Here is an 8,273-nt window from a genome sequence, read left to right as displayed (position 1 = left end):
CACATGATGTTAACCTTCCTCGTTGTCATGGTATCCACTACCTCCATGGATTTCTCTATTAGAGTGCATATGTTCCATGTCCAAAATCTCAACCTTCTGTTACTTTGACCTTTACCTTTTTCTTTATGAATTAGCTTATTTACCCTCGTCCTTTCACGAAAATTCGAGAACTCTTGCTCATTTAACACTACACTACTCGAGCACCGATGCATCGGCTCTTGCTCATTTGACACTGTACGCGAGCCATACATAGCGCGTTGCTTCCGGGAAATAACCTAGCTTTAGCGCAATAACGTCTTTGATCCATGTCCATAAAGATTCGACTAAATTTTTATGTTGGCTATTGAAGGCCTAACACAATTATCCTCCTTTATCCAGGCTTGGGACTGGCTATGTACCACAAGTGTAGTAGAGGCAAAGTTGAAAAAATCTACTATGTAGATCTAAAAAAATATCCACACGTACATATTTTATGTGTTTAACTTAGATTCATGACATCAAGCATTTGCAATACGTCTGAACATTTCAAGTGAAGTTGTGTCAATCATGACACTAGCAGAAAGTTGCATAATTTTGTTTCACTTTAATAACATGAATTAGTTGCTATAATTTGCAGTTAATAATTAGCTTTTTTTTTTACTTGCTATGTCATTAGATCATTCAACAAGTTAGTTCTTGATAGTTCATGTTTTTTTTTTTTTGTTGGTTTGTCATTAGAATCAACAATAAAGAATTATTTAATTTTTTTAATTAATAATAATAATTTTTAAATTTAATATTTTTAGATTAATCTAATTTTTGTTTTTTAAAAGAGGTAAGCAAATTTTAGTTAAAAAAATTAGAAGTTACAATTTTTTAATTATTTTATATAATTTAATAAATAAATATATTTATTATTTAAATATAAGATTATATTAATAAAGGATAAAGTTGTCTATTATAAAACGTTAATTCATTTGATAAGTATTTCAAATATTGGAATTCAATTCAATTCTATAGTTTTATTATTTTATTCCAAACACTAGAATTTAATTCAATTCTGACTAAAATTCAATTTTTGATAGAATTCAATTTAATTTTATACCATTAAAAGTTTTCAAACGAACTGTTTTCATACCCAAATCAAAGAACAAAGTGACGCTTTTTAATTTTCATATGGAGGCCTTGAAGGAGTTAGTCACGGATATGGGGAGCGTATGTGCTTAACCAGGGTGTAGTGTCAGTTTGACAGAAATCAGACGGTACGACAGGGTGGGAGGAGATCGGACGGTCCGAATTGCATGGACCAAACGCACGGTCCGATTTGTGGATGCCATTCCACGCGTCGCGCAAACCCAGCTCCCTAGAACGGTGCCCCTCAACCCAACATACCCCTTGTTGCCCCCACTCCCTCTGTCCGAAATCTCACTTTCAAACCCCCCTAACCCTCAAAGCCATTCCATTCTCTATTCATCTTCTTCTTCCTCCGGTGTTCTTCACAGTGCATGCCCAAAAAAATTAAACAATGTCAAAGAAACACAAAGGTAAAGATGTTGATCGTCCTGAACTTCACATTGTAAATTATCTGTGTCATCCTGATTAAGTAAGTTTATTTTCTTAATTTTTTTCAAATTTTAGAATTATAATTATTTTTTTAAGAATTTTTTTGAGTATTATTGTTAGAAATTGAAGTTAGGTATATATATATTTAGATGTTGTTAGTTAGAGAATATTTTAGAAATTTTTGGTAATATTTTTAGAAATTCTAAATAATTAATTAACTTTTATGATTAATTTTAGAAATTATAATTTTAGGAATTATGATATTTTTTTGTTATTATGTTTAGATGTTGTTAGTTAGAGAATATTTTAGAAATTTTTTGGTAATAGGTTTAGAAATTTTAATTAATTAATTAACTTTTATGATTAATTTTAGGAATTATAATTTTAGGAATTATGATAATTTTTTGTTATTATGTTTAGATGTTGTTAGTTAGAGAATATTTTAGAACTTTTTGGTAGTAGTTTTAGAAATTCTAATTAATTAATTAACTTTTATGATTAATTTTAGAAATTATAATGTTAGGGTTTATGATAATTTTTTGTTATTATGTTTAGATGTTGTTAGTTAGAGAATATTTTAGAAATTTTTGGTAGTAGTTTTAGAAATTCTAATTAATTAATTAACTTTTATGATTAATTTTAAAAATTTTAATTTTAGGAATTATGATAATTTTTGTAACTAAATAAATTAAATTGGTATATAATTTTTTGTAATAATATTGAGAATTTTGATTATTAAATAAGAACTGGAATTATCTATTAGTTGTTAGTAGTGATAGTTAGTTAGAAACTGTAGTTAGTGGTATAGGAATTAGTTAATTGTCAAGTAAATTAGATTTAGTAAGATTGTTTGTGTTACTTGTATTTATTCATACATGGTAGTTATTAAATTGTATAATTAACAGGAAGTTTAGCATCAGACCATTATAATTGATGGATCTAATTCGGAAATTACTAAATTTTAGTGGTAAATTAGTAATTATTAATGATTTGATTAATAGTTCGTTATATTTTTGTAAAGTTTATGAATGTTGACATGTGACCACCCAGTGCTTCCGGATCGGTACCATCCTAATGTGGAGGAACATTTACGGTTTATCGGTTTTTATCATGCTTCTTAGATTGGAGTAGTTCAATGCCAGAAAGTACTAGTCAATGCTCTAATCAAAAGGTGGCACCCAGACACACACACCTTTCACCTTTCGATTGGTGAGTGTGCAGTGACACTGGAGGATGTAGCTGTTTTCTTGGTCTCCCGACGAACGGTCTTCCAGTGACAGGTATCACGTTGAGCAGTTTCGCAGCCTTAGAGGGTAAGTGTTTTCACCAGTTTGGGGTTGCACCGACCAAGTCTGACTGCAGAGGAAGCGGCATAAAATTGACGTGGCTTCGGGATCTAAAAGAACGTTTACAGTTGATTGACGAAAGCAGTATCCAGAGGTACGTGAAGTACCACATTATGTTGTTATTGGGTACGATCTTCCTTGGAGACAAGTCTGGGGCATCTGTGCACTAGAAGTATCTGCCTTTGCTCCGTGATTTTGGTAGTATCGGTCAGTATAGTTGGGGATCGGTATGTTTAGCGCACCTGTACAGGTCGTTATGCAGGGCATCTCGTTTTGACTGTAAGGAAATCGATGGTCCACTAACACTTTTGCTAGCTTGCGCTTGGATCTGCCTACCGTATCTTGTGACGGCTCGTAGGAAACCCCGCAGTTTTTTGCTTGCAAACAGGTAACATTATCAACCTACTTAGTATGTTCATATTTCTATTTAAATTGTGCTAATAAAATAAATCATTTTAGGTGGCGTAACTGGGAGCGTGGTGACCGACACTAGAGATATCTTTGTCTCGCCCACTTTAGAAAGTTATTAGATGAGCTTCAGAAAGGCCAGGTGTGTTTTCATTAGAAAAGTATTGGTTTCCAACTTAGTGTTACTATTATTTGGCTTGTAATTATCTGTCTCTTGTATTGTGTGCAGTTTGTGTGGGTTGCTTATGGTGTTGACCGCATTGATCTAGATATAATCCCAGAAGACATCAACATGCACTCTGTTGTGTGGAGCGCTACAGTCCCGTTGATTTCATTCGAATGCATTGAGTGGCATGCAACCGATAGGTTTAAAAGAAAGTTTGGTTTTGTTCAGGGAGTTCCTCATCAAAAACGGAATCTAGACAAGGCACACGGAGAAACACTGACTGGTCCTAAGAATCTTAACTGGGCCACAGCCACGTCCCATTCATTTTGGGTGATGCAGTGGACAAACAGGTATAATCACATTCTTACTGAGCATCCGGTGCCTCCACAGCATCCCTTGGATATTTACATGCACTGGTATCGTACCAAATATGGCAACCACTTGAACTTGTCAAATATTGTGGTTCAAGAGAATGATGAGGGTAACCCAGTTATGGATGATGACAATGAAGAGCAGGAGCCACAGTCACCGCCTCCTCCACCTCCACATCCACCTCCTCAAGAACAACCACAGTCCTTGGTCCCATATGTAGTTCAGACACAATTTACCCCATCATACCCAATATATCAACAGTATGGGAGTACCCCACAGTTTGACTCAGGATAGGGAGCTTCTTTTAGCCAGTTACTTGGGTTCATGGCTGCAGATGCAGGCCAGCCACAATCTAGCCATCAGCCTGATTTCATACCAGGTAGGTATTCTTTGGACGCGAGGCATCCATGCCGAGCTACCTCAGTTTCTTCTGGAGGGTTGGTGTCTGGAGATTCTAGTAGGAGTGACGACGGTCGGGGGATACTTAATAGTCAAAACCCACGGCGTGTCTCAATGGATCTAATTGAAGAAAATGCTAAGACAACTGAGCATGAGACCAATGAGTATCTAGTAGATGAACCAGATGATGAAGATGACGAGGAGAGTGAAGATGAGGACATGGATGAGGATGAAGAATCCCGCAACGATGCTTTTGATGATGGTGATCATGCAGGTCCAATTTTAGGTTTAATTTACTGTCAATTGATTATATTATGTACTTGTTGGTGTTTCTTTTTGTTTGTTCATACCATATACATGGTTGGGCGGTCTGTTTAATTAAATTATGTACAGGTGAGACAAGTAAAGGATATAATCTCAGGGTTGATCCTCCACTTCGTAGCGCTAATCGATACACCCCGTCCGTGTTCAAGAGGGCCACCAAGAAATGCAAGAACTTTGTGAAAGATATAAAGTGGGCACTGAGAAAATAGTTGTTGTGTACTTAATATTTTCTATGTATGGTGGAACGTTTTAATGTATCACTGATATTTTCTATGTTGCCGTACTGTGCTTAGACTACGATAAATGCTCTATGTTTTATTACTATGTATTATAGTTGTGTACTTAACAATATCTATGTATTCCTGGATAAGTTATAAAGTCTCAAATATCATAGATTGTTTGGATAAAGTTTAAAGTCTCAGATGTCATAAAGAAGTTTCATGAAATTACAATGTTCCAATAAGGTGGTTTCGTAACTAGGATAAAACATAAACTACCAAATGCCATAAAGTACTTGAATGAAACATGAAAGATATAAATCTACTGTGCTGGGTTGCTGGGACCTGCACCAACTGAGCGACGGCATGTATTACGGATGTGTCCCTCGGCTCCACATTGCCTACATCACCTAGGACCACGTAACATTCGCGTGTCCATCTCGTTCAAGAAACGTGTCATCCTAGGGTGACCTTTGGTCACTCGTCTCAAGTACGGATTCGATACAAATCGAGGCCCGTTGTACGCAGGCCATGTAGTAGGATTCCCCAGTGGCCTAAACCTAGCTCGGTAAACCCTCCGAACTTGGTCCATCTTGTAAATGCCATGAACATACACTCGCCAATCCAGTCACTGATTTGCACAACATGCAAACACATGTCGTCAAGGAATTCGATCCACCTGAAACTCACCATAGTCACACCGTTGTCGACGGAGGTCGACGGCATACTCCGTTCCACTTGGCATCTCACGAACTTCAAAGACCACATTCATCCTGTCGAAGCAATTAACCTGGATGTTTCCTGATGCAAGTTGATTTGCATGCAATTTTGCGGTCACAACCTCAGAAAAAACATGTCCAGCTGTTATCCGCGACTCCGCCTCGGCTCTTTTTCTGGTGAATAACTCGTTAAACCTGTAGAACATTGCTTTGACAAGTGCAGTGATAGGGAAATTGCGTGCATCCTTCAACACTGAGTTGATGCATTCCACTAGGTTTGTGGTCATGTGACCCCATTGGTAGCCACCATCGAATGCCGCCAACGCATATTGTTCGCGGGGGATTCGGTTTAACCAGTTAGTGTAAGCCTCACCCCGTTCTCGTAAATGCTGGTAGCGCATTTCATACTCGCGAACCGTCCTCGAATATCCTGCACAATAAGCAAAAACAAACAAGCAAAGAATTGATGAGAAACACTGCTTGAAGCTAACTCTGTCAATAACGAATTTCGAATTACTAAAGTTTACCTATATTGACTACAAGTTTTTGTAGGTACGGTGCCTTGAACTTTCTCAAAAAATTCGACTCTAGATGCCTGATGCAAAACATGTGGAAAGCTCTCAGAGACGACCAAGCTCCGTTACTCCGGGCCACAACTGCATTGATGGATTCGTGTCGGTCATAAATCAGTCCCACACCATCCCGAGTCACAACATGTTGTCGCAGGTTACTAAGAAAAATGTGCCATGCATCAGAAGCCTCGCCCTCCACAATTGTAAATGCAATTGGGACGATATTATTGTTACCATCCTGTGAAACTGCAACCAACAGACAACCCTTATACTTTCCGTATGAGTCCTATCCACATGGACAACTGGCTTGCAATGTCTGAATGCTCTAATGCCGGGGTAATAACTCCAGAAGACTCTGTGCAATATCCGGATATCAGTTACCAAGTCATCACCTTGATATGCAGGTATTGTCTCAAAATGGACAACTGTTGATGGCTCCTTATGACACATGGCCTCAAACCATATAGGCAAAGCTTCGTATGATGCTTCCCAACCTCCAAATATTTTTTCCACTGCTTTTTGCTTAGCCAACCATGCTTTCCGATAGCTGATGGTGTAATTGAACTTCGACTGCACTTCCGCAATAACTGATTTCACCTTTATCGAGGGGTCAGCCTCAACCAACGGCTTTATTGCTTCTGCAATTGAGTTCGAATCCAGCTTCGAATGATCCTGAGAAATAGTGGCTCTAGTACAAGTGTGACTACCGTTGTACCTCCTTATAACCCAACAGTACTTTCTGCTGATCATGCTAACACTGATAAGCCAATTACACCCTGATCCATACTGTGTACACTTGGCATAAAAGGTCAAAGGCTCCGACTCATACACACGGTAGTCTACGCCTCTTCGGATGGTATAATCTTTCATCGCCATAATAATAACTTCCCTAGAACTGAATTCCATTCCGACTGCAAATTCACCATCTGCGACCATAGGAATTCTACCACGATGACAACCGTATGAAAAATATTTAATACAGAAATAGTTAATAACTGAAATTAAAGGTAAATCAATGCTCACTACATCCACATTAATATAAACAAACTTTCCATCGTGTTATCATCTCACTTTTAATATAATAAAAACATAAACACATAAATAAATATGGATTAATGCATACTAATTAATATTCAACTAAATCAATAAATCACTAAACATATTTTTATCTTAACAGCTTACTACATAAAGACAAACAACTGTTAATTGAGCATAGTTTCACACGTCACTTATCTATTTCATACATCGATCAACATAGATTATTACCAAAAGTCTAATCCTTCGTATAAATATATGCATTTACGTACCACACTCATATATTCCAGAAACTCTGGCGCATGCATGGCTTCCAAGTCCAGAACCCGCATGAAAGACGGCTCCTCAAACGGATGTTCGTTTGCAAGTGCATTTGCAACGTTTGCCACATTCGGAGCCATCGCCCCGTCACCTTGACATTCTCTTCGTCTGGAGCAACAACTTCGTAATTGCTTTCAAACTCTTCCTCATTGTCACTATTGTAATCTTTCCGTCCAATATTTCGGTCGGCTTCAGATTGTTCTAATTCAACGTACAACTCGATGACCGATATTAGAGCGCGAGTTTCAATATACATTGAAAACATCTCTTGCATACTCGCTTCGTCGGTTACATATTTGGTTTGATACTGCACGAACCCACCAAATACCGGTACGGGATATTTGTACAAAATACATGATATTTTTCTTGATATCCCAAAATCTATCTTCTCACAAATCACACATTTTAGCTCTTCAAATGAGATTATGAATGGAATAACAATATCTAACGGATTCTCGCAACTAAATCTCACTCCTTCAGATGTTTGTAATAAAATCTTACCAAAATAATATACTCTAAGCGGAACTCTATCATCCATTTCTCATATTCTCATAAATATGAACTACACTATCATATTCTTGAAGCTCATACGAAATAAGACAAATGCAGGAGTTGGGGGAAGAAGAAGAAACAGAACAAGAAAAAGGAGATCTGAGAAGTTGTATCCGCGTTCCACACACAGATATATATATATATATATATATATATATATATATATATATATATATATATATATATATATATATATATATATATATATATATATATAAACTCAGACCCACCGACTAGTCTTAGGAAAATTAAATAATATTTTCTTCAAGCAACTCGAACCCTCCGAGTTCACTCTCACA

General features: G+C 36.9%; 1 pseudogene; it reads left to right on the top strand.

Moving 5' to 3' along the window:
* Positions 1-2,570: 2,570 nt before the first annotated feature.
* Positions 2,571-4,128, top strand: LOC148549166 (serine/threonine-protein phosphatase 7 long form homolog; annotated as a pseudogene).
* Positions 4,129-8,273: the final 4,145 nt, after the last annotated feature.

This window comes from Arachis ipaensis, chromosome B8 (assembly GCF_059453495.1).
Source record: "Arachis ipaensis isolate K30076 ecotype BB chromosome B8, ASM5945349v1, whole genome shotgun sequence".
NCBI classification, from domain to species: domain Eukaryota; kingdom Viridiplantae; phylum Streptophyta; class Magnoliopsida; order Fabales; family Fabaceae; genus Arachis; species Arachis ipaensis.
The sequence above is the reverse complement of the archived record's forward strand: the minus strand, read 5'-3'. Positions and strand labels throughout refer to the sequence as shown.